The sequence below is a fragment of the Apodemus sylvaticus genome, unplaced genomic scaffold, assembly GCF_947179515.1.
Source record: "Apodemus sylvaticus unplaced genomic scaffold, mApoSyl1.1 scaffold_33, whole genome shotgun sequence".
Classification (NCBI taxonomy): Eukaryota; Metazoa; Chordata; class Mammalia; order Rodentia; family Muridae; genus Apodemus; species Apodemus sylvaticus.
Genome location: NW_026263270.1, coordinates 2,670,980 through 2,698,330, shown reverse-complemented (window position 1 = coordinate 2,698,330; position 27,351 = coordinate 2,670,980).

Here is a 27,351-nt window from a genome sequence, read left to right as displayed (position 1 = left end):
CACTTCATAAGGAAATACAGTTTTGCAGAGTAAAGACATATAGGTACGCATTGGAAACTCTTTACGAGAAGAAATAACGCATAGTACAAAATTAGCTTGTATCTCCAAAACTACACGTTGTATCTCGAAAAGAATTGTTGTGGCGTGTACGTCTTAACATGTAGCATCTAAAGAGAACCAAAAGGAGAATTTTCTTTCGTCAAAATTTTTCAGAAAATCACGTTTTAAGGAAATCCCGCATCGTGCGAAATTATCTTGTTTTTCCTAAACAACACGTTGTAAGTCGAAAAGCTTTCATGTTGCGTGTATGTCTAAGTGTGTAGCCTCAAAAGAGAAGGCACAGGACAGTTTTCTCTCGAAAGGATATGTAAGAATACCACTTCATAAGGAAATACAGTTTTGCAGAGTAAAGACATATACGTACGCATTGGAAACTCTTTACGAGAAGAAATAACGCATAGTACAAAATTAGCTTGTATCTCCAAAACTACACGTTGTATCTCGAAAAGAATTGTTGTGGCGTGTACGTCTTAACATGTAGCATCTAAAGAGAACCAAAAGGAGAATTTTCTTTCGTCAAAATTTTTCAGAAAATCACGTTTTAAGGAAATCCCGCATCGTGCGAAATTATCTTGTTTTTCCTAAACAACACGTTGTAAGTCGAAAAGCTTTCATGTTGCGTGTATGTCTAAGTGTGTAGCCTCAAAAGAGAAGGCACAGGACATTTTTCTCTCGAAAGGATATGTAAGAATACCACTTCATAAGGAAATACAGTTTTGCAGAGTAAAGACATATACGTACGCATTGGAAACTCTTTACGAGAAGAAATAACGCATAGTACAAAATTAGCTTGTATCTCCAAAACTACACGTTGTATCTCGAAAAGAATTGTTGTGGCGTGTACGTCTTAACATGTAGCATCTAAAGAGAACCAAAAGGAGAATTTTCTTTCGTCAAAATTTTTCAGAAAATCACGTTTTAAGGAAATCCCGCATCGTGCGAAATTATCTTGTTTTTCCTAAACAACACGTTGTAAGTCGAAAAGCTTTCATGTTGCGTGTATGTCTAAGTGTGTAGCCTCAAAAGAGAAGGCACAGGACAGTTTTCTCTCGAAAGGATATGTAAGAATACCACTTCATAAGGAAATACAGCTTTGCAGAGTAAAGATGTATACGTACGCATTGGAAACTCCTTACGAGAAGAAATAACGCATAGTACAAAATTAGCTTGTATCTCCAAAACTACACGTTGTATCTCGAAAAGAATTGTTGTGGCGTGTACGTCTTAACATGTAGCATCTAAAGAGAACCAAAAGGAGAATTTTCTTTCGTCAAAATTTTTCAGAAAATCACGTTTTAAGGAAATCCCGCATCGTGCGAAATTATCTTGTTTTTCCTAAACAACACGTTGTAAGTCGAAAAGCTTTCATGTTGCGTGTATGTCTAAGTGTGTAGCCTCAAAAGAGAAGGCACAGGACAGTTTTCTCTCGAAAGGATATGTAAGAATACCACTTCATAAGGAAATACAGCTTTGCAGAGTAAAGACATATACGTACGCATTGGAAACTCCTTACGAGAAGAAATAACGCATAGTACAAAATTAGCTTGTATCTCCAAAACTACACGTTGTATCTCGAAAAGAATTCTTGTGGCGTGTACGTCTTAACATGTAGCATCTAAAGAGAACCAAAAGGAGAATTTTCTTTCGTCAAAATTTTTCAGAAAATCACGTTTTAAGGAAATCCCGCATCGTGCGAAATTATCTTGTTTTTCCTAAACAACACGTTGTAAGTCGAAAAGCTTTCATGTTGCGTGTATGTCTAAGTGTGTAGCCTCAAAAGAGAAGGCACAGGACAGTTTTCTCTCGAAAGGATATGTAAGAATACCACTTCATAAGGAAATACAGTTTTGCAGAGTAAAGACATATACGTACGCATTGGAAACTCTTTACGAGAAGAAATAACGCATAGTACAAAATTAGCTTGTATCTCCAAAACTACACGTTGTATCTCGAAAAGAATTGTTGTGGCGTGTACGTCTTAACATGTAGCATCTAAAGAGAACCAAAAGGAGAATTTTCTTTCGTCAAAATTTTTCAGAAAATCACGTTTTAAGGAAATCCCGCATCGTACGAAATTATCTTGTTTTTCCTAAACAACACGTTGTAAGTCGAAAAGCTTTCATGTTGCGTGTATGTCTAAGTGTGTAGCCTCAAAAGAGAAGGCACAGGACAGTTTTCTCTCGAAAGGATATGTAAGAATACCACTTCATAAGGAAATACAGTTTTGCAGAGTAAAGACATATACGTACGCATTGGAAACTCTTTACGAGAAGAAATAACGCATAGTACAAAATTAGCTTGTATCTCCAAAACTACACGTTGTATCTCGAAAAGAATTGTTGTGGCGTGTACGTCTTAACATGTAGCATCTAAAGAGAACCAAAAGGAGAATTTTCTTTCGTCAAAATTTTTCAGAAAATCACGTTTTAAGGAAATCCCGCATCGTGCGAAATTATCTTGTTTTTCCTAAACAACACGTTGTAAGTCGAAAAGCTTTCATGTTGCGTGTATGTCTAAGTGTGTAGCCTCAAAAGAGAAGGCACAGGACAGTTTTCTCTCGAAAGGATATGTAAGAATACCACTTCATAAGGAAATACAGCTTTGCAGAGTAAAGACATATACGTACGCATTGGAAACTCCTTACGAGAAGAAATAACGCATAGTACAAAATTAGCTTGTATCTCCAAAACTACACGTTGTATCTCGAAAAGAATTGTTGTGGCGTGTACGTCTTAACATGTAGCATCTAAAGAGAACCAAAAGGAGAATTTTCTTTCGTCAAAATTTTTCAGAAAATCACGTTTTAAGGAAATCCCGCATCGTGCGAAATTATCTTGTTTTTCCTAAACAACACGTTGTAAGTCGAAACGCTTTCATGTTGCGTGTATGTCTAAGTGTATAGCCTCGAAAGAGAAGGCACAGGACAGTTTTCTCTCGAAAGGATATGTAAGAATACCACTTCATAAGGAAATACAGCTTTGCAGAGTAAAGACATATACGTACGCATTGGAAACTCTTTACGAGAAGAAATAACGCATAGTACAAAATTAGCTTGTATCTCCAAAACTATACGTTGTATCTCGAAAAGAATTGTTGTGGCGTGTACGTCTTAACATGTAGCATCTAAAGAGAACCAAAAGGAGAATTTTCTTTCGTCAAAATTTTTCAGAAAATCACGTTTTAAGGAAATCCCGCATCGTGCGAAATTATCTTGTTTTTCCTAAACAACACGTTGTAAGTCGAAAAGCTTTCATGTTGCGTGTATGTCTAAGTGTGTAGCCTCAAAAGAGAAGGCACAGGACATTTTTCTCTCGAAAGGATATGTACGAATACCACTTCATAAGGAAATACAGTTTTGCAGAGTAAAGACATATACGTACGCATTGGAAACTCTTCACGAGAAGAAATAACGCATAGTACAAAATTAGCTTGTATCTCCAAAACTACACGTTGTATCTCGAAAAGAATTGTTGTGGCGTGTACGTCTTAACATGTAGCATCTAAAGAGAACCAAAAGGAGAATTTTCTTTCGTCAAAATTTTTCAGAAAATCACGTTTTAAGGAAATCCCGCATCGTGCGAAATTATCTTGTTTTTCCTAAACAACACGTTGTAAGTCGAAAAGCTTTCATGTTGCGTGTATGTCTAAGTGTGTAGCCTCAAAAGAGAAGGCACAGGACAGTTTTCTCTCGAAAGGATATGTAAGCATACCACTTCATAAGGAAATACAGTTTTGCAGAGTAAAGACATATACGTACGCATTGGAAACTCTTTACGAGAAGAAATAACGCATAGTACAAAATTAGCTTGTATCTCCAAAACTACACGTTGTATCTCGAAAAGAATTGTTGTGGCGTGTACGTCTTAACATGTAGCATCTAAAGAGAACCAAAAGGAGAATTTTCTTTCGTCAAAATTTTTCAGAAAATCACGTTTTAAGGAAATCCCGCATCGTGCGAAATTATCTTGTTTTTCCTAAACAACACGTTGTAAGTCGAAAAGCTTTCATGTTGCGTGTATGTCTAAGTGTGTAGCCTCAAAAGAGAAGGCACAGGACAGTTTTCTCTCGAAAGGATATGTATGAATACCACTTCATAAGGAAATACAGCTTTGCAGAGTAAAGACATATACGTACGCATTGGAAACTCCTTACGAGAAGAAATAACGCATAGTACAAAATTAGCTTGTATCTCCAAAACTACACGTTGTATCTCGAAAAGAATTCTTGTGGCGTGTACGTCTTAACATGTAGCATCTAAAGAGAACCAAAAGGAGAATTTTCTTCCGTCAAAATTTTTCAGAAAATCACGTTTTAAGGAAATCCCGCATCGTGCGAAATTATCTTGTTTTTCCTAAACAACACGTTGTAAGTCGAAACGCTTTCATGTTGCGTGTATGTCTAAGTGTATAGCCTCGAAAGAGAAGGCACAGGACAGTTTTCTCTCGAAAGGATATGTAAGAATACCACTTCATAAGGAAATACAGCTTTGCAGAGTAAAGACATATACGTACGCATTGGAAACTCTTTAAGAGAAGAAATAACGCATAGTACAAAATTAGCTTGTATCTCCAAAACTACACGTTGTATCTCGAAAAGAATTGTTGTGGCGTGTACGTCTTAACATGTAGCATCTAAAGAGAACCAAAAGGAGAATTTTCTTTCGTCAAAATTTTTCAGAAAATCACGTTTTAAGGAAATCCCGCATCGTGCGAAATTATCTTGTTTTTCCTAAACAACACGTTGTAAGTCGAAAAGCTTTCATGTTGCGTGTATGTCTAAGTGTGTAGCCTCAAAAGAGAAGGCACAGGACAGTTTTCTCTCGAAAGGATATGTAAGAATACCACTTCATAAGGAAATACAGTTTTGCAGAGTAAAGACATATACGTACGCATTGGAAACTCTTTACGAGAAGAAATAACGCATAGTACAAAATTAGCTTGTATCTCCAAAACTACACGTTGTATCTCGAAAAGAATTGTTGTGGCGTGTACGTCTTAACATGTAGCATCTAAAGAGAACCAAAAGGAGAATTTTCTTTCGTCAAAATTTTTCAGAAAATCACGTTTTAAGGAAATCCCGCATCGTGCGAAATTATCTTGTTTTTCCTAAACAACACGTTGTAAGTCGAAAAGCTTTCATGTTGCGTGTATGTCTAAGTGTGTAGCCTCAAAAGAGAAGGCACAGGACAGTTTTCTCTCGAAAGGATATGTAAGAATACCACTTCATAAGGAAATACAGTTTTGCAGAGTAAAGACATATACGTACGCATTGGAAACTCTTTACGAGAAGAAATAACGCATAGTACAAAATTAGCTTGTATCTCCAAAACTACACGTTGTATCTCGAAAAGAATTGTTGTGGCGTGTACGTCTTAACATGTAGCATCTAAAGAGAACCAAAAGGAGAATTTTCTTTCGTCAAAATTTTTCAGAAAATCACGTTTTAAGGAAATCCCGCATCGTGCGAAATTATCTTGTTTTTCCTAAACAACACGTTGTAAGTCGAAAAGCTTTCATGTTGCGTGTATGTCTAAGTGTGTAGCCTCAAAAGAGAAGGCACAGGACAGTTTTCTCTTGAAAGGATATGTAAGAATACCACTTCATAAGGAAATACAGCTTTGCAGAGTAAAGACATATACGTACGCATTGGAAACTCCTTACGAGAAGAAATAACGCATAGTACAAAATTAGCTTGTATCTCCAAAACTACACGTTGTATCTCGAAAAGAATTGTTGTGGCGTGTACGTCTTAACATGTAGCATCTAAAGAGAACCAAAAGGAGAATTTTCTTTCGTCAAAATTTTTCAGAAAATCACGTTTTAAGGAAATCCCGCATCGTGCGAAATTATCTTGTTTTTCCTAAACAACACGTTGTAAGTCGAAAAGCTTTCATGTTGCGTGTATGTCTAAGTGTGTAGCCTCAAAAGAGAAGGCACAGGACAGTTTTCTCTCGAAAGGATATGTAAGAATACCACTTCATAAGGAAATACAGTTTTGCAGAGTAAAGACATATACGTACGCATTGGAAACTCTTTACGAGAAGAAATAACGCATAGTACAAAATTAGCTTGTATCTCCAAAACTACACGTTGTATCTCGAAAAGAATTGTTGTGGCGTGTACGTCTTAACATGTAGCATCTAAAGAGAACCAAAAGGAGAATTTTCTTTTGTCAAAATTTTTCAGAAAATCACGTTTTAAGGAAATCCCGCATCGTGCGAAATTATCTTGTTTTTCCTAAACAACACGTTGTAAGTCGAAAAGCTTTCATGTTGCGTGTATGTCTAAGTGTGTAGCCTCAAAAGAGAAGGCACAGGACAGTTTTCTCTCGAAAGGATATGTAAGAATACCACTTCATAAGGAAATACAGTTTTGCAGAGTAAACACATATACGTACGCATTGGAAACTCTATACGAGAAGAAATAACGCATAGTACAAAATTAGCTTGTATCTCCAAAACTACACGTTGTATCTCGAAAAGAATTCTTGTGGCGTGTACGTCTTAACATGTAGCATCTAAAGAGAACCAAAAGGAGAATTTTCTTTCGTCAAAATTTTTCAGAAAATCACGTTTTAAGGAAATCCCGCATCGTGTGAAATTATCTTGTTTTTCCTAAACAACACGTTGTAAGTCGAAAAGCTTTCATGTTGCGTGTATGTCTAAGTGTGTAGCCTCAAAAGAGAAGGCACAGGACAGTTTTCTCTCGAAAGGATATGTAAGAATACCACTTCATAAGGAAATACAGTTTTGCAGAGTAAAGACATATACGTACGCATTGGAAACTCTTTACGAGAAGAAATAACGCATAGTACAAAATTAGCTTGTATCTCCAAAACTACACGTTGTATCTCGAAAAGAATTGTTGTGGCGTTTACGTCTTAACATGTAGCATCTAAAGAGAACCAAAAAGAGAATTTTCTTTCGTCAAAATTTTTCAGAAAATCACGTTTTAAGGAAATCCCACATCGTGCGAAATTATCTTGTTTTTCCTAAACAACACGTTGTAAGTCGAAAAGCTTTCATGTTGCGTGTATGTCTAAGTGTGTAGCCTCAAAAGAGAAGGCACAGGACAGTTTTCTCTCGAAAGGATATGTAAGAATACCACTTCATAAGGAAATACAGTTTTGCAGAGTAAAGACATATACGTACGCATTGGAAACTCTTTACGAGAAGAAATAACGCATAGTACAAAATTAGCTTGTATCTCCAAAACTACACGTTGTATCTCGAAAAGAATTGTTGTGGCGTGTACGTCTTAACATGTAGCATCTAAAGAGAACCAAAAGGAGAATTTTCTTTCGTCAAAATTTTTCAGAAAATCACGTTTTAAGGAAATCCCACATCGTGCGAAATTATCTTGTTTTTCCTAAACAACACGTTATAAGTCGAAAAGCTTTCATGTTGCGTGTATGTCTAAGTGTGTAGCCTCAAAAGAGAAGGCACAGGACAGTTTTCTCTCGAAAGGATATGTAAGAATACCACTTCATAAGGAAATACAGTTTTGCAGAGTAAAGACATATACGTACGCATTGGAAACTCTTTACGAGAAGAAATAACGCATAGTACAAAATTAGCTTGTATCTCCAAAACTACACGTTGTATCTCGAAAAGAATTGTTGTGGCGTGTACGTCTTAACATGTAGCATCTAAAGAGAACCAAAAGGAGAATTTTCTTTCGTCAAAATTTTTCAGAAAATCACGTTTTAAGGAAATCCCGCATCGTGCGAAATTATCTTGTTTTTCCTAAACAACACGTTGTAAGTCGAAAAGCTTTCATGTTGCGTGTATGTCTAAGTGTGTAGCCTCAAAAGAGAAGGCACAGGACAGTTTTCTCTCGAAAGGATATGTAGAATACCACTTCATAAGGAAATACAGCTTTGCAGAGTAAAGACATATACGTACGCATTGGAAACTCCTTACAAGAAGAAATAACGCATAGTACAAAATTAGCTTGTATCTCCAAAACTACACGTTGTATCTCGAAAAGAATTGTTGTGGCGTGTACGTCTTAACATGTAGCATCTAAAGAGAACCAAAAGGAGAATTTTCTTTCGTCAAAATTTTTCAGAAAATCACGTTTTAAGGAAATCTCGCATCGTGCGAAATTATCTTGTTTTTCCTAAACAACACGTTGTAAGTCGAAAAGCTTTCATTTTGCGTGTATGTCTAAGTGTGTAGCCTCAAAAGAGAAGGCACAGGACAGTTTTCTCTCGAAAGGATATGTAAGAATACCACTTCATAAGGAAATACAGCTTTGCAGAGTAAAGACATATACGTACGCATTGGAAACTCTTTACGAGAAGAAATAACGCATAGTACAAAATTAGCTTGTATCTCCAAAACTACACGTTGTATCTCGAAAAGAATTGTTGTGGCGTGTACGTCTTAACATGTAGCATCTAAAGAGAACCAAAAGGAGAATTTTCTTTCTTCAAAATTTTTCAGAAAATCACGTTTTAAGGAAATCCCGCATCGTGCGAAATTATCTTGTTTTTCCTAAACAACACGTTGTAAGTCGAAAAGCTTTCATGTTGCGTGTATGTCTAAGAGTGTAGCCTCAAAAGAGAAGGCACAGGACAGTTTTCTCTCGAAAGGATATGTAAGAATACCACTTCATAAGGAAATACAGTTTTGCAGAGTAAAGACATATACGTACGCATTGGAAACTCTTTACGAGAAGAAATAACGCATAGTACAAAATTAGCTTGTATCTCCAAAACTACACGTTGTATCTCGAAAAGAATTGTTGTGGCGTGTACGTCTTAACATGTAGCATCTAAAGAGATCCAAAAGGAGAATTTTCTTTCGTCAAAATTTTTCAGAAAATCACGTTTTAAGGAAATCCCGCATCGTGCGAAATTATCTTGTTTTTCCTAAACAACACGTTGTAAGTCGAAAAGCTTTCATGTTGCGTGTATGTCTAAGAGTGTAGCCTCAAAAGAGAAGGCACAGGACAGTTTTCTGTCGAAAGGATATGTAAGAATACCACTTCATAAGGAAATACAGTTTTGCAGAGTAAAGACATATACGTACGCATTGGAAACTCTTTACGAGAAGAAATAACGCATAGTACAAAATTAGCTTGTATCTCCAAAACTACACGTTGTATCTCGAAAAGAATTGTTGTGGCGTGTACGTCTTAACATGTAGCATCTAAAGAGAACCAAAAGGAGAATTTTCTTTCGTCAAAATTTTTCAGAAAATCACGTTTTAAGGAAATCCCGCATCGTGCGAAATTATCTTGTTTTTCCTAAACAACACGTTGTAAGTCGAAAAGCTTTCATGTTGCGTGTATGTCTAAGTGTGTAGCCTCAAAAGAGAAGGCACAGGACAGTTTTCTCTCGAAAGGATATGTAAGAATACCACTTCATAAGGAAATACAGTTTTGCAGAGTAAAGACATATACGTACGCGTTGTAACTCGAAAAGATTTGGTGTGGCTCGTACGTCTACACGTGTACCCTCAAAAGAGAAACCACAGGATAACTTTCTTTCGTCAAAATTTGTCAGAAAACCACGTTTTAAGGAAATCTCGCATCGTGCAAAATTATCTTGTTTTTCATAAACAACATGTTGTAACTCAAAAAGCTTTGGTGTTTCGTGTATGTCTAAGCCTGTAGCCTCTAAAGAGAACGCACAGGAGAGTTTTCTCTCGAAATAACATGTAAGAATACAACGTTATAAGGAAATACAGTGTTGCAGAGTAAAGACAAATACGTAATTATTGGAAACACTTTACGAGAAGAAATAACGCATCGTAGAAAATTAGCTTGTATCTCCTAAGTAACACGTGGTAACTCGAAAGGATTTGGTGTGGCGTGTATGTCTAAACGTGGAGCCTCAAAAGAGAACCCACAGGAGAATTTTCATTCGTCAAAATTTGTCAGAAAACCACGTTTTAAGGAAATCCCGCATCGTGCGAAATAATCTTGTTTTTCATAAACAACACGTTGTAACTCTAAAAGCATTGATGTTGCCTGTATGTCTAAGTGTGCAGCCTCAAAAGGGAATGCACAGGATACTTTTCTCTCGAAAGAATATGTAAGAATACCACGTTATAAGGAAATACAGTGTTGCAGAGTAAAGACAAATACGTATGTATTGGAAACACTTTATGAGAAGAATTAACGCATCGTACAAAATTAGCTTGTATCTCCAAAACAACACGTTGTAACTCGAAAAGATTTGGTGTGGCGTGTACATCTAAACATGTAGCCTCAAAAGAGAACCCACAGGAGAATTTTCTTTCGTCAAAATTTTTCAGAAAACCACGTTTTAAGGAAATCCCGCATCGTGCGAAATCATCTTCTTTTTCCTAAACAACATGTTGTAACTCGAAAAGCGTTGGTGTTGCGTGTATGTGTAAGCGTGGAGACTCAAAAGAGAAGGCACAGGAGAGTGTTCTCATGAAAGAATATGTAAGAATACCACGTTAAAAGGAAATACAATTTTGCAGAGTAAAGACAAATAAGTACATATTGGAAACACTTTAGGAGAAGAAATAATGCATCGTAAAAAATGAGCTTGTATCTCCTAAACAACACGTTGTAACTCGAAAAGATTTGGTGTGTCATGTACGTCTAAAAGTGTAGCCTCAAACGAGAACCCACAGGAGAATTTTCTTTCATCAAAATTTGTCTGAAACCACTTTTGAAGGAAATAGCGCATCGTGCGAAATTATCTTGTTTTTCCTAAACAACACGTTGTAACTCGAAAAGCTTTGGTGTTGCATGTATGTCTAAGCATGTAGCCTCAAAAGAGAATGCACAGGAGAGTTTTCTCTCGAAAGAATATGTAAGAATACCACGTTATAAGGAAATACAGTGTTGCAGAATAAAGACAACTACGTACGTATTGGAAACACTTTAAGAGAAGAAATAACGCATTGTACAAAATTAGCTTGTATCTCCTAAACAACACATTGTAACTCGAAAAGATTTGGTGTGGCTCGTACCTCTACACGTGTAGCCTCAAAAGAGAACCCAGAGGAGAACTTTCTGCCGTCAAAATTTGTCTGAAAACCACGTTTTATGGAAATCTCGCATCGTGCAAAATTATCTTCTTTTTCCTAAACAACACGTTGTAACTCGAAAAGCTTTGGCGTGCGTGTTCGTCTAAGCGTGTAGCCTCAAAAGAGCATGCACAGGAGAGTTTTCCCTCGAAAGAATATGTAAGAATACCACGTTATAAGAAAATACAGTGTTGCAGAGTAAAGATAAATAACGACATATTGGAAACAATTTAGGGAAGAAATAACGCATCGTACAAAATTTGCTTGTATCTCCTAAACAACACGTTATAACTCGAAAATATTTGGTGTGGCTCGTACTTCTACACTTGTAGCCTCAAAAGAGAACCAACAGGAGAACTTTTTTTCGTCAAAATTTGTCAAAGAACCACGTTTTAAGGAAATCCCGCATCGTGCAAAATTATCTTGTTTTTCCTAAACAACACGTTGTAACTAGAAAAGCTTTGGTGTTGCGTGTATGTCTGAGCATGTTGCCTCTAAAGACAATGCACAGGAGAGTTTTCTCTCAAAAGAACATGTAATAATACAACGTTAAAAGGAAATACAGTGTTGCAGAGCAGACAAATATGTACATATTGGAAACACTTTACGAGAAGAAGTAACGCATCGTAGAAAATTAGCTTGTATCTCCTAAACAAAACGTTGTAACTCGAAAAGATTTGGTGCGGCGTGTACGTCTAAACGTGTAGCCTCAAAAGAGAACCCACAGGAGAATTTTCTTTCGTCAAAATTTTTCAGAAAACCACGTTTTAAGGAAATCCCGCATCGTGCCAAATCATCTTCTTTTTCCTGAACAACATGATGTAACTCGAAAAGTTTTGGAGTTGGGTGTATGTCTAAGCTTGTAGCCTCAAAAGAGAATGCACAGGAGAGTTTTCTCTCGAAAGAATTTGTAAGTATACCATGTTATGAGAAAATACAGTGTTGCAGAATAAAGACAAATACGTACGTATTGGAAACACTTTAAGAGAGGAAATAACACATCGTACAAAATTATCTTGTATCTCCTAAACAACAATTGGAACTCGAAAAGATTTGTTGTGGCTCGTACTTCTACACGTGTAGCCTCAAAAGAGAACCCACAGGAAAACTTTCTTTTGTCAAAATTTTTCAGAAAACCACGTTTTATGGAAATCTCGCATCGTGCGAAATTATCTTGCTTTTCCTAAACAACACATTGTAACTCGAAAATCTTTGGCGTTGCGTGTATGTTTAAGCGTGTAGCCTCTAAAGAGTACGCACAGGAGAGTTTTCTCTCGAAAGAACATGTAAGAATACAACGTTATAAGGGAATACAGTGTTGCAGAGTAAAGACAAATACATACTTGATGGAAACACTTTACGAGAAGAAATAACGCATTGTAAAAAATTAGCTTGTATCTCCTAAACAACACGTGGTAACTCGAAAGGACTTGGTGTGGCGTGTACGTCTAAACGTGTAGCCTGAAAAGAGAACCCATAGGAGAATTTTCTTTCTTCAAAATTTTTCAGAAAATCACGTTTTAACGAAATCCCGCATCCTGCGAAATTATCTTGTTTTTCCTAAACAACAAGTTGCAACTCGAAAAGCTTTGGTGTTGCGTGTATGACTAAGTGTGTAGCCACAAAAGGGAATGCACAGGAGAGTTTTCTCTCGAAAGAATATGTAAGAATACCACGTTATAAGGAAATACAGTGTTGCAGAGTAAAGACAAATACGTACATATTGGAAACACTTTAAAAGAAGAAATATCGCATCATACAAAATTAGCTTGTGTCTCCTAAACAACTCGTTGTAACTCGAAAAGTTTTGGTGTGACGTGTACGTCTCAACGTGTAGCCTCAAAAGAGAACCCACAGGAGAATTTTCTTTCATCAAAATTTGTCAGAAACCACGTTTTAAGGAAATCTCGCATTGTGCGAAATTATCTAGTTTTTCCTAAACAACACGTTGTAACTCGAAAATCTTTGGTGTTGTGTGTATGTCTAAGCATGTAGCCTCAAAAGAGAACACACAGGAGAGTTTTCCCTCAAAAGAATATGTAAGAATATCACATTATAAGGAAATACAGTGTTGCAGAGTAAAGACAAATACGTATGTATTGGAAACACTTTACGAGAAGAACTAATGCATCATACAAAATTAGCTCGTATCTCCTAAACAACCGGTTGTAACTCGAAAGGATTTGGTGTGGCGTGTACAGCTAAACGTGTAGCCTCAAAAGAGAACCCACAGGAGAATTTTCTTTCGTCAAAATATGTGAGAAAACCACGTTTTAAGGAAATCCCTCATCGTGCAAAATTATCTTGTTTTTCCTAAACAACAAGTTGTAACTCGAAAAGCTTTGGTGTTGCGTGTATGTCTAAGCGTGTAGCCTCAAAGGGAATGTAAAGGAGAGTTTTTTCTCGAAAGAATATTTAAGAATACCACGTTATAAGGAAATACATTGTTGCAGAGTAAAGACAAATACGTACATATTGGAAACTCTCTACGAGAAGAAATAACGCATCGTAAAAAATTAACTTGTTTCTCCTAAACAACACGTTGTAACTCGAAAAGATTTGGTGTGGCGTGTACGTCTAAACGTGTAGCCTCAAAAGAGAACCCACAGGACAATTTTCTTTCGTTAGATTTTTCAGAAAACCACGTTTTAAGGAAATCCAGCATCGTGCGAAATCATCTTCTTTTTCCTAAACAACATGTTGTAACTCAAAAAACTTTGGTGTTGCGTGTATGTTTAAGCGTGGAGCCTCAAAAGCGAAGGCACAGGAGAGTTTTCTCTCGAAAGAATATGTAAGAATAGACGTTATAAAGAAATACAATTTTGCCGAGTAAAGGCAAATAAGTACATATTGGAAACACTTTAGGAGAAGAAATAACGCATCATACAAAATTAGCTTGTATCTCCTAAACAACACGTGGTAACTCGAAAAGGTTTGGTTTGGCGTGTACGTCTAAACGTGTAGCCGCAAAAGAGAACACAAAGGAGAATTTTCTTTCGTCAAAATTTGTCAGAAAACCACGTTTTAAGGAAATCCCCCATCGTGCGAAATTATCTTGTTTTTCCTAAACATTTTGTAACACGAAAAGCTTTGGTGTTGCATGTATGTCTCAGCGTGTAGCCTCAAAAGAGAATGCACAGGAGAGTTTTCTCTCGAAAGAACATGTAAGAATACAACGTTATACGGAAATACAGTGTTGGAGAGTAAAGACAAATACGTACATACTGGAAACACTTTACGAGAAGAAATGACACATCATAAAATATAAGCTTGTATCTCCTAAACAACAAGTGGTAACTCGAAAAGATTTGGTTTGGCGTGTACGTCTAAAAGTGTAGCCTCAAAAGAGACCCCACAGGAGAATTTTCTTTCTTCAAAATTTGTCAGAAAACCACGATATAAGGAAATCCCTCATCATGCAAAATTATCTTGTTTTTCCTAAACAACACGTTGTAACTCGAAAAACTTTGGTGTTGTGTGTATGTCTAAGCGTGTAGCCTCAAAAGAGAATGTAAAGGAGAGTTTTTTCTAGAAAGAATATGTAAGAATACCACGTTATAAGGAAATAGAGTGTTGCAGAGTAAAGACAGATACGTACATATTGGAAACACTTTACGAGAAGAAATAACACATCGTAAAAAATTAACTTGTATCTCCTAAACAACACGTTGTAACTCGAAAAAATTCGGTGTGGCGTGTACGTCTAAACGTGTTGCCTCAAAAGGGAACCCACAGGACAATTTTCTTTCGTTAAAAATTTTCAGAAAACCACGTTTTAAGGAAATCCCGCATCGTGCGAAATCATCTTCTTTTTCCTAAACAACATGTTGTAACTCAAAAAGCTTTGGTGTTGCGTGTATGTCTAAGCGTGGAGCCTCAAAAGCAAAGGTACAGGAGAGTTTTCTCTCGAAAGAATATGTAAGAATACCACGTTATAAAGAAATACAATTTTGCAGAGTAAAGGCAAATAAGTACATATTGGAAACACTTTAGGAGAAGAAATAACGCATCATAACGCATCGTACAAAATTAGCTTGTATCTCCTAAACAACACGTGGTAACTCGAAAAGATTTGGTTTGGCGTGTACGTCTAAACGTGTAGCCTCAAAAGAGAACACAAAGGAGAATTTTCTTTCGTCAAAATTTTCAGAAAACCACGTTTTAAGGAAATCCCGCATCGTGCGAAATTATCTTGTTATTCCTAAACAACACCTTGTAACTCGAAAAGCTTTGGTGTTGCGTGTATGTCTCAGCGTGTAGCCTCAAAAGAGAATGCACAGGAGAGTTTTCTCTCGAAAGATCATGTAAGAATACAACGTTATAAGGAAATACAGTGTTGCAGAGTAAAGACAAATACGTACTTATTGGAAACACTTTACAAGAAGAAATTACGCATCATACAATATTAGCTTGTATGTCCTAAACAAAAAGTGGAAACTCGAAAACATTTGGTTTGGCGTGTACGTCTAAAGGTGTAGCCTCAAAAGAGAACCCACTGGAGAATTTTCTTTCTTCAAAATTTGTCAGAAAACCACGTTTTAACGAAATCCCGCATCCTGCGAAATTATCTTGTTTTTCCTAAACAACAAGTTGTAACTCGAAAAGCTTTGGTGTTGCGTGTATGTCTAAGTGTGTAGCCTCAAAAGGGAATGCACAGGAGAGTTTTCTCTCGAAAGAATATGTAAGAATACCCCGTTATAAGGAAATACAGTGTTGCAGAGTAAAGACAAATACGTACATATTGGAAACACTTTACGAGAGGAATTAACGCATCGTACAAAATTAGCTTGAATCTCCTAAACAACACGTTGTTACTCGAAAAGATTTGGTGTGGCCTGTACGTCTAAGCGTGTAGCCTCAAAAGAGATCCCACAGGAGAATTTTCTTTCATCAAAATTTGTCAGAAACCACGTTTTAAGGAAATCTCGCATTGTGCGTAATTATCTAGTTTTTCCTAAACAACACGTTGTAACTCGAAAAGCTCTGGTGTTGCGTGTATGTCTAAGCGTGTAGCCTCAAAAGAGAAAGCACAGGAGAGTTTTCTCTCGAAAGAATATGTAAGAATGCCACGTTATAAGGAAATACAATGTTGCAGAGTAAAGACAAACACATACGTATTGGAAACACTTTACGAGAAGAATTAACGCGTAGTACAAAATTAGCTTGTATCTCCTAAACAACAAGTTGTAACTCGAAAAGATTTGGTGTGGCCTGTACGTCTAAACGTGTAGCCTCAAAGGAGAACCCACAGGAGAATTTTCTTTCATCAAAATTTTTCACAGAACCAAGTTTTAAGGAAATCCCGCATCGTGTGAAACCATCTTCTTTTTCCTAAACAACATATTGTAACTCGAAAACCTTTAGTGTTGCGTGTATGTCTAAGCGTGGAGCCTCAAAAGAGAAGGCACAGGATAGTTTTCTCTCGAGAGAATATGTAAGAATACCACGTTATTAGGAAATACAATTTTGCAGAGTAAAGACAAATAAGTACATATTGGAAACACTTTACGAGAAGAAATAATACATCATACAAAGTTACCTTGTATCTCCTAACAACACGTGGTAACTCGAAAAGATTTGGTTTGGCGTGTCCGTCTAAACGTGTAGCCTCAAAAGAGAACCAACAGGAGAATTTTCTTTCATCAAAATTAGATAACCACATTTTAAGGAAATTCCGCATCGTGCAAAATTATCTTGTTTTTCCTAAACAACACGTTGTAACTCGAAAAGCTTTGGTGTTGCGTGTATATCTAAGCGTGTAGCCTCAAAAGAGAATGCACAGGAGAGTTTTCTCTCAAAGGAACATGTAAGACTACAACGTTATAAGGAAATACAGTGTTGCAGAGTAAAGACAAAAACATAAATATTGGAAACACTTTACGAGAAGAAATGACGCATCATAAAATATAAGCTTGTATCTCCTAAACAACAAGTGGTAACTCGAAAAGATTTGGTTTGGCGTGTACGTCTAAAAGTGTAGCCTCAAAAGAGACCCCACAGGAGAATTTTCTTTCTTCAAAATTTATCAGAAAACCACGTTATAAGGAAATCCCGCATCCTGCGAAATTATCTTGTTTTTCCTAAACAACAAGTTGTAACTCGAAAAGCTTTGGTGTTTCATGTATGTTTAAGTGTGTAGCCTCTAAAGGGAATGCGCAGGAGAGTTTTCTATCGAACGAATATGTAAGAATACCACGTTATAAGGAAATACAGTGTTGCAGAGTAAAGACAAATACATACATATTGGAAACACTTTATGAGAAGAAATAACGCATCGTTCAAAATTAGCTTGTATCTCCTAAACAACACGTTGTAACTCGAAAAGATTTGGTGTGGCCCGTATGTCTACACGTGTAGCCTCAAAAGAGAACCCACAGGAGAATTTTCTTTCGTCAAAATTTGTCAGAAAACCACGTTTTAAGGAAATCCCGCATCGTTCAAAATTATCTTGTTTTTCCTAAACAACACGTTGTAACTCGAAAAGCTTTGGTGTTGCGAGTATGTCTAAGCGTGTAGCCTCTAAAGAGTACACACAGGAGTGTTTTCTCTCGAAAGAACATGTAAGAATACAACGTTATAAGGAATACAGTGTTGCAGAGTAAAGACAAAAACATACTTGTTGGAAACACTTTACGAGAAGAAATAACGCATTGTAAAAAATTAGCTTGTATCTCCTAAACAACACGTGGTAACTCGAAAGGACTTGGTGTGGCGTGTACATCTAAATGTGTAGCCTCAAAAGAGAACCCATAGGAGAATTTTCTTTCATCAAAATTTGTCAGAAAACACGTTGTATGGAAATCTCGCTTCGTGTGAAATTTTCTAGTTTTTCCTAAACAACACATTGTAACTCGAAAAGCTTTGGTGTTGCGTGTATGTCTAAGCGTGTAGCCTCAATAGAGAACGCACAGGAGAGTTTTCTCTTGAACGAATATGTAAGAATACCACGTTATAAGGAAATACAGTGTTGCACAGAAAAGACAATTACATACCATTGGAAACACTTTAAGAGAAGAAATAATGCATCGTACAAAATTAGCTTGTATCTCCTAAACAACACGTTGTAACTCGAAAAGATTTGGTGTGGCTCGTACGTCTACACGTGTAGCCTCAAAAGAGAACCCACAGGATAACTTTCTTTCTTCAAAATTTTTCAGAAAACCACGTTTTAAGTAAATCCCGCATCGTGAAAATTATCTTGTTTTTCCTTAAAAACACGTTGTAACTCGAAAAGCTTTGTTGTTGCGTGTATGTCTAAGCGTGTAGCCTCTAAAGAGTATGCACAGGAGAGTTTTCTCTAGAAAGAACATGTAAGAATACAACGTTATAAGGAAATACAGTGTTGCAGAGTAAAGACAAATACATACTTGTTGGAAACACTTTACAAGAAGAAATAATGCATCGTAAAAAATTAGCTTGTATCTCCTAAACAACACGTGGTAACTCGAAAGGACTTCATGTGGTGTGTACTTCTAAACGTGTAGCCTCAAAAGAGAACCAATAGGAGAATTTTCTTTCTTCAAAATTTGTCACAAAATCACGTTTTAACGAAATCCCGCATCCTGCGAAATTATCTTGTTTTTCCTAAACAACAAGTTGTAACTCGAAAAGCTTTGGTGTTGCGTGTATGTCTAAGTGTGTAGCCACAAAAGCGAATGCACAGGAGAGTTTTCTCTCGAAAGAATATGTAAGAATACCACGTTGTAGGAAATACAGTGTTGCAGAGTAAAGACAAATACGTACATATTGGAAACACTTTAAGAGAAGAAATAACGCATCGTACAAAATTAGCTTGTATCTCGTAAACAACATGTTGTAACTCTAAATGATTTGGTGTGGCGTGTACGTCTAAACGTGTAGCCTCAAAAGAGAACCCACAGGAGAATTTTCTTTGGTCAAATTTGTCAGAAAACCACGTATTAAGAAAATCCTGCATCGTGCGAAATTATCTTGTTTTTCCTAAACAACACGTTTTAACTCGAAAAGCTATGGTGTTGCGTGTATGTCTCAGCATGTAGCCTCAAAAGAGAACACACAGGAGAGTTTTCTCTCAAAAGAATATGTAAGAATACCACGTTATAAGGAAATACAGTGTTTCAGAGTAAAGACAAATAGGTACGTATTGGAAACCCTTAAACTTTACGAGATGAAATAAAGCATCGTACAAAATTAGCTCATATCTCCTAAACAACACGTTGTAACTCGAAAAGACTTTGTGTGGCGTGTACGTCTAAACGTGTAGCCTCAAGAGAGAACCCATAGGAGAATTTTCTTTCGTCAAATATTCAGAAAACCACGTTTATGAAATCCCGCATCGTGCGAAATTATCTTGTTTTTCCTAAACAAAACCTTGTAACTCGAAAAGCTTTGGTGTTGCATGTATGTTTAAGCGTGTAGACTCAAAAGAGAGCACACAGGAGAGTTTTCACTCGAAAGAATGTGTAAGAATACCACGTTATAAGAAAATACAGTGTTGCAGATTAAAGACAAATACGTACTTATTGGAAATACTTTATGAGAAGAAATAACATATCGTAAAAAATTAGCTTGTATCTCCTAAACAACACATTGAAACTCCAAAAGATTTGGTGTGGCGTGTACGTCTAAACGTGTAGCCTCAAAAGAGAACCCACAGGAGAATTTTCTTTGGTCAAAATTTGTCAGAAAACCACGTATTAAGGAAATCCCGCATCGTGTGAAATTATCTTGTTTTTCCTAAACAACGCGTTGTAACTCGAAAAGCTTTGGTGTTGGGTGTATGTCTAAGCGTGTAGCCTCAAAAGAGAACACACAGGAGAGTTTTCTCTCGAAAGAATATGTAAGAATACCACATTATAAGGAAGTACACTGTTGCAGAATAATGACAAATACTTTCGTATTGGAAACCCTTAAACTTTACGAGATGAAATAAAGCATCGTACAAAATTAGCTTGTATCTCCTAAACAACACGTTGTAACTCGAAAAGATTTGGTGTGGCATGTACATCTAAACGTGTAGCCTCAAAGAGAACCACAGGACAAATTTCTTTCGTCAAAATTTGTCAGAAAACCACGTTTTAAGGAAATCCCGCATCGTGAGAAATTATCTTGTTCTTCCTAAAAAACACGTTGTAACTCGAAAAGCTTTGGTGTTGCGTGTATGTCTAAGCATGTAGCCTCAAAAGAGAACGCACAGGAGAGTTTTCTCTCGAAAGAATATGTAAGAATACCACGTTATAAGGAAACACAGTGTTGCAGAGTAAAGACAAATACGTACTTATTGGAAACACTTTACGAGAAGAAATAACGCATCATAAAAAAATTAGCTTCTATCTCCTAAACAACTGGTTGTAACTCGAAAAGATTTGGTGTGGCGTGTACGGCTAAACGTGTAGCCTCAAAAGAGAACGCACAGGAGAATTTTCTTTGGTCAAAATTTGTCAGAAAACCACGTACTAAGGAAACCCCGCATCGTGCGAAATTATCTTGTTTTTCCTAAACAACACATTGTAACTCGAAAAGCTTTGGTGTTGCGTGTATGTCTAAGCATGTAGCCTCAAGAGAGAACGCACAGGAGAGTTTTCTCTCGAAAGAATAGTTAAGAATACCACTTTATAAGGAAGTACAGTGTTGCTGAGTAAAGACGAAAGCGTACATATTGGAAACACTTAAACTTTACGAGATGTATTAAAGCATCGTACAAAATTAGCTTGTATCTCCTAAACAACACGTTTTTACTGGAAAAGATTTGGTGTGGCTTGTACGTCTAAACGTGTAGCCCCAAAAGAGAACCCACAGGACAATTTTCTTTCGTCAAAATTTGTCAGCAAACCTCGTTTTAAGGAAATCCCGCATCGTGAGAAATTATCTTGTTCTTCCTAAACAACACGTTGTAACTCGAAAAGTTTTGGTGTTGCATGTATGTCTAAGCATGTAGCCTCAAAAGAGAACGCACAGGAGAGTTTTCTCTCGAAGGAATATGTAAGAATACCACGTTATTAGGAAAACAGTGTTGCAGAGTAAAGGCAAATACGTACGTATTGGAAACACTTAAACTTTACGAGAAGAAATAATGCATCTTAAAAAATTAGCTAGTATCTCCTAAACAACACGTTGTAACTCGAAAAGATTTGGTGTGGCATGTACGTCTAAACGTGTAGCCTCAAAAGAGAAACCTCGGGAGTATTTTCTTTCGTCAAAATTTGTCAGAAAACCACGTTTTAAGGAAATCCCGCATCGTGCTAAATTATCTTGTTTTTCCTAAACAACACATTGTAACTCGAAAAGCTGTGGTGTTGCCTGTATGTCTAAGCGTGTAGCCTCAAAAGAGAATGCACAGGAGAGTTTTCTCTCGAAAGAATATGTAAGAATACCACGTTATAAGGAAATACAGAGTTGCAGTGTAAAGACAAAAACGTATGTATTGGAAACACTTAAACTTTATGAGAAGAAATAACGCATCGTAAAAAAAAAATTAGCTTGTATCTCCTAAACAGCACGGTGTAACTCAAAAAGATTTGGTGTGGTGTGTACGTCTAAAGGTGTAGCCTCAAAAGAGAACCCACAGGAGTATTTTCTTTCATCAAAATTTGTCAGAACACCACGTTTTAAGGAAATCCCGCATCGTGGGAAATTATCTTGTTCTTCCTAAGCAACATGTTGTAACTCGAAAGGCTTTGCTGTTGTGTGTATGTCTAAGCGTGTAGCCTCAAAAGAGAACGCACAGGAGAGTTTTCTCTCGAAAGAATATGAAAGGATACCACGTTATAAGGAAATACAGTGTTACAGAGTAAAGACAAACACGTATGTATTGGAAACCCTTAAACTTTACGAGATGAATTAAAGCATCGTACAAAATTAGCTTGTATCTCCTAAACAACACGTTGTAACTCGAAAAGATTTGGTGTGGCATGTACGTCTAAACGTGTAGCCTCAAAAGAGAACCCACAGGACAATTATCTTTCGTCAAAATTTTTCAGAAAACCACGTTTTAAGGAAATCGCGCATCGTGAGAAATTATCTTGTTCTTCCTAAACAACACGTTTTAACTCGAAAAGCTTTGGTGTTGGGTGTATGTCTAAGCATGTAGCCCCAAAAGAGAACGCATAGGAGAGTTTTCTCTCGAACGAATATATAAGAATACCACGTTATAAGGAAATACAGTGTGGCAGAGTAAAGACAAATACATACATACTGGAAACACTTTATGAGAGAAATAACGCATCTTGCAAAATTTGCTTGTATGTCCTAAACAACATGTTTTAACTCGAAAAGATTTGGTGTGGCGTGTACGTCTAAACGTGTATCCTCAAAAGAGAACCCACAGGAGAGTTTTCTTTCGTCAAAATTTGTCAGAAAACCACGTTTTAAGGAAATCCCGCATCGTGCGAAATTATCTTGTTTTTCCTAAACAACACGTTGTAACTCGAAAAGCTTTGGTGTTGCATGTATGTCTAAGTGTGTAGCCTCTAAAAGGAATGCAAGGAGAGTTTTCTCTCGAAAGAATATGTAAGAATACCACGTTATAAGGAAATACAGTGTTGAAGAGTAAAGACAAATACGTACATATTGTAAAACTTTAAGAGAAGAAATAAAAAATCATACAAAATTAGCTTGTATCTCCTAAACAACACGTTGTAACTCGAAAATATTTGGTGTGACGTGTACGTCTAAATGTGTAGCCTCAAAAGAGAACCGACAGGAGAATTTTTTATCCTCAAAATATGTAAGAAAACCACGTTTTAAGGAAATCCCTTATCGTGCAAAATTATCTTGTTTTTCCTAAACAATGCGTTGTAACTCGAAAAGCTTTGGAGTTGCGTGTATGTCTAAGCGTGTAGACACAAAAGAGAGCACACAGGAGAGTTTTCTCTAAAAAGAATATGTAAGAATACCACCTTATAAGGAAATACAGTGTTGCAGAGTAAAGACAAATACGTACTTATTGGAAACACTTTATGAGAAGAAATAACGCATCGTAAAAAATTAGCTTGTATCTCCTAAACAACACGTTGTAACTCGAAAAGATTTGGTGTGACCTGTACGTCTAAACGTGTAGCCTCAAAAGAGAACACACAGGAGAATTTTCTTTGGTCAAAATTTGTCAGAAAACCACGTATTAAGGAAATCCTGCATCGTGCGAAATTATCTTGTTTTTCCTAAACAACGCGTTGTAACTCGAAAAGCTTTGGTGTTGCGTGTATGTCTAAGCGTGTAGCCTCAAAAGAGAACACACAGGAGAGTTTTCTCTCGAAAGAATATGTAAGAATACCACATTATAAGGAAGTACACTGTTGCAGAATAATGACAAATACTTTCGTATTGGAAACCCTTAAACTTTACGAGATGAAATAAAGCATCGTACAAAATTAGCTTGTATCTCCTAAACAACACGTTGTAACTCGAAAAGATTTGGTGTGGCGTGTACATCTAAACGTGTAGCCTCAAAGAGAACCACAGGACAAATTTCTTTCGTCAAAATTTGTCAGAAAACCACGTTTTAAGGAAATCCCGCATCGTGAGAAATTATCTTGTTCTTCCTAAAAAACACGTTGTAACTCGAAAAGCTTTGGTGTTGCGTGTATGTCTAAGCATGTAGCCTCAAAAGAGAACGCACAGGAGAGTTTTCTCTCGAAAGAATATGTAAGAATACCACGTTATAAGGAAACACAGTGTTGCAGAGTAAAGACAAATACGTACTTATTGGAAACACTTTACGAGAAGAAATAACGCATCGTAAAAAAATTAGCTTGTATCTCCTAAACAACAGGTTGTAACTCGAAAAGATTTGGTGTGGCGTGTACGGCTAAACGTGTAGCCTCAAAAGAGAACCCACAGGAGTATTTTCTTTCGTCAAAATTTGTCAGAAAACCACGTTTTAAGGAAATCCCGCATCGTGCTAAATTATCTTGTTTTTCCTAAACAACACATTGTAACTCGAAAAGCTGTGGTGTTGCCTGTATGTCTAAGCGTGTAGCCTCAAAAGAGAACGCACAGGAGAGTTTTCTCTCGAAAGAGTATGTAAGAATACCACGTTATAAGGAAAAACAGAGTTGCAGTGTAAAGACAAAAACGTATGTATTGGAAACACTTAAACTTTACGGGAAGAAATAATGCATCGTAAAAAAAATTAGCTTGTATCTCCTAAACAGCACGGTGTAACTCCAAAAGATTTGGTGTGGTTTGTATGTCTAAAGGTGTAGCCTCAAAAGAGAACCCACAGGAGAATTTTCTTTCATCAAAATTTGTCAGAACACCACGTTTTAAGGAAATCCCGCATCGTGGGAAATTATCTTGTTCTTCCTAAACAACATGTTGTAACTCGAAAAGTTTTGGTGTTGCATGTATGTCTAAGCGTGTAGCCTCAAAAGAGAACGCACAGGAGAGTTTTCTCTCGAAGGAATATGTAAGAATACCACGTTATTAGGAAAACAGTGTTGCAGAGTAAAGGCAAATACGTACGTATTGGAAACACTTAAACTTTACGAGAAGAAATAACGCATCTTAAAAAATTAGCTTGTATCTCCTAAACAACACGTTGTAACTCGAAAAGATTTGGTGTGGCGTGTACGTCTAAACGTGTAGCCTCAAAAGAGAAACCTCGGGAGTATTTTCTTTCGTCAAAATTTGTCAGAAAACCACGTTTTAAGGAAATCCCGCATCGTGCTAAATTATCTTGTTTTTCCTAAACAACACATTGTAACTCGAAAAGCTGTGGTGTTGCCTGTATGTCTAAGCGTGTAGCCTCAAAAGAGAATGCACAGGAGAGTTTTCTCTCGAAAGAATATGTAAGAATACCACGTTATAAGGAAATACAGAGTTGCAGTGTAAAGACAAAAACGTATGTATTGGAAACACTTAAACTTTATGAGAAGAAATAACGCATCGTAAAAAAAATTAGCTTGTATCTCCTAAACAGCACGGTGTAACTCAAAAAGATTTGGTGTGGTGTGTACGTCTAAAGGTGTAGCCTCAAAAGAGAACCCACAGGAGTATTTTCTTTCATCAAAATTTGTCAGAACACCACGTTTTAAGGAAATCCCGCATCGTGGGAAATTATCTTGTTCTTCCTAAGCAACATGTTGTAACTCGAAAGGCTTTGCTGTTGCGTGTATGTCTAAGCGTGTAGCCTCAAAAGAGAACGCACAGGAGAGTTTTCTCTCGAAAGAATATGAAAGGATACCACGTTATAAGGAAATACAGTGTTACAGAGTAAAGACAAACACGTATGTATTGGAAACCCTTAAACTTTACGAGATGAATTAAAGCATCGTACAAAATTAGCTTGTATCTCCCAAACAACACGTTGTAACACGAAAAGATTTGGTGTGGCATGTACGTCTAAACGTGTAGCCTCAAAAGAGAACCCACAGGACAATTTTCTTTCGTCAAAATTTTTCAGAAAACCACGTTTTAAGGAAATCGCGCATCGTGAGAAATTATCTTGTTCTTCCTAAACAACACGTTTTAACTCGAAAGCTTTGGTGTTGGGTGTATGTCTAAGCATGTAGCCCCAAAAGAGAATGCATAGGAGAGTTTTCTCTCGAAAGAATATATAAGAATACCACGTTATAAGGAAATACAGTGTGGCAGAGTAAAGACAAATACGTACATACTGGAAACACTTTATGAGAGAAATAACGCATCTTGCAAAATTTGCTTGTATGTCCTAAACAACATGTTGTAACTCGAAAAGATTTGGTGTGGCGTGTACGTCTAAACGTGTATCCTCAAAAGAGAACCCACAGGAGAGTTTTCTTTCGTCAAAATTTGTCAGAAAACCACGTTTTAAGGAAATCCCGCATCGTGCGAAATTATCTTGTTTTTCCTAAACAACACGTTGTAACTCGAAATGCTTTGGTGTTGCATGTATTTCTAAGTGTGTAGCCTCTAAAAGGAATGCAAGGAGAGTTTTCTCTCGAAAGAATATGTAAGAATACCACGTTATAAGGAAATACAGTGTTGAAGAGTAAAGACAAATACGTACATATTGTAAAACTTTAAGAGAAGAAATAAAAAATCATACAAAATTAGCTTGTATCTCCTAAACAACACGTTGTAACTCGAAAATATTTGGTGTGACGTGTACGTCTAAATGTGTAGCCTCAAAAGAGAACCGACAGGAGAATTTTTTATCGTCAAAATATGTAAGAAAACCACGTTTTAAGGAAATCCCTTATCGTGAAAAATTATCTTGTTTTTCCTAAACAATGCGTTGTAACTCGAAAAGCTTTGGAGTTGCGTGTATGTCTAAGCGTGTAGACTCAAAAGAGAGCACACAGGAGAGTTTTCTCTAAAAAGAATATGTAAGAATACCACCTTATAAGGAAATACAGTGTTGCAGAGTAAAGACAAATACGTACTTATTGGAAACACTTTATGAGAAGAAATAACGCATCGTAAAAAATTAGCTTGTATCTCCTAAACAACACGTTGTAACTCGAATAGATTTGGTGTGACCTGTACGTCTAAACGTGTAGCCTCAAAAGAGAACACACAGGAGAATTTTCTTTGGTCAAAATTTGTCAGAAAACCACGTATTAAGGAAATCCCGCATCGTGCGAAATTATCTTGTTTTTCCTAAACAACGCGTTGTAACTCGAAAAGCTTTGGTGTTGCGTGTATGTCTAAGCGTGTAGCCTCAAAAGAGAACACACAGGAGAGTTTTCTCTCGAAAGAATATGTAAGAATACCACATTATAAGGAAGTACACTGTTGCAGAATAATGACAAATACTTTCGTATTGGAAACCCTTAAACTTTACGAGATGAAATAAAGCATCGTACAAAATTAGCTTGTATCTCCTAAACAACACGTTGTAACTCGAAAAGATTTGGTGTGGCATGTACATCTAAACGTGTAGCCTCAAAGAGAACCACAGGACAAATTTCTTTCGTCAAAATTTGTCAGAAAGGGCGGCGGCGGCGGCAGCAGCGGCAGCAGTGGCTGCTCCAGCTGAAGGGCCATCAGCAGTGGAACCAAGGCGTCACAGGGACCAGTTAGGCCCTGCGCCCACGACCACTGACCTTCGCTGACCAGCCGGACAGCAAGCAGCTGCAGTTGTGCGGCGCCTTTCCTGCAAGGAGGCCACTTCAGAACTCGGCCTCCCACCAGACAGGAGAGGAGGATCCATCTTGGTTCCGTACTCCAGGAATCGGACAGACTGAGGTACACAAACATAATCCGAGGCCAACACCGCGGTGGTCTGAGCCCGACGGGCGTTGGCCTGCACCCAGGCCCTGGGCGGGTCGGGGGGCCATCGGGGTGCCAACCCAACCAGGAGGTTTTTTGCCCAGGCCTGC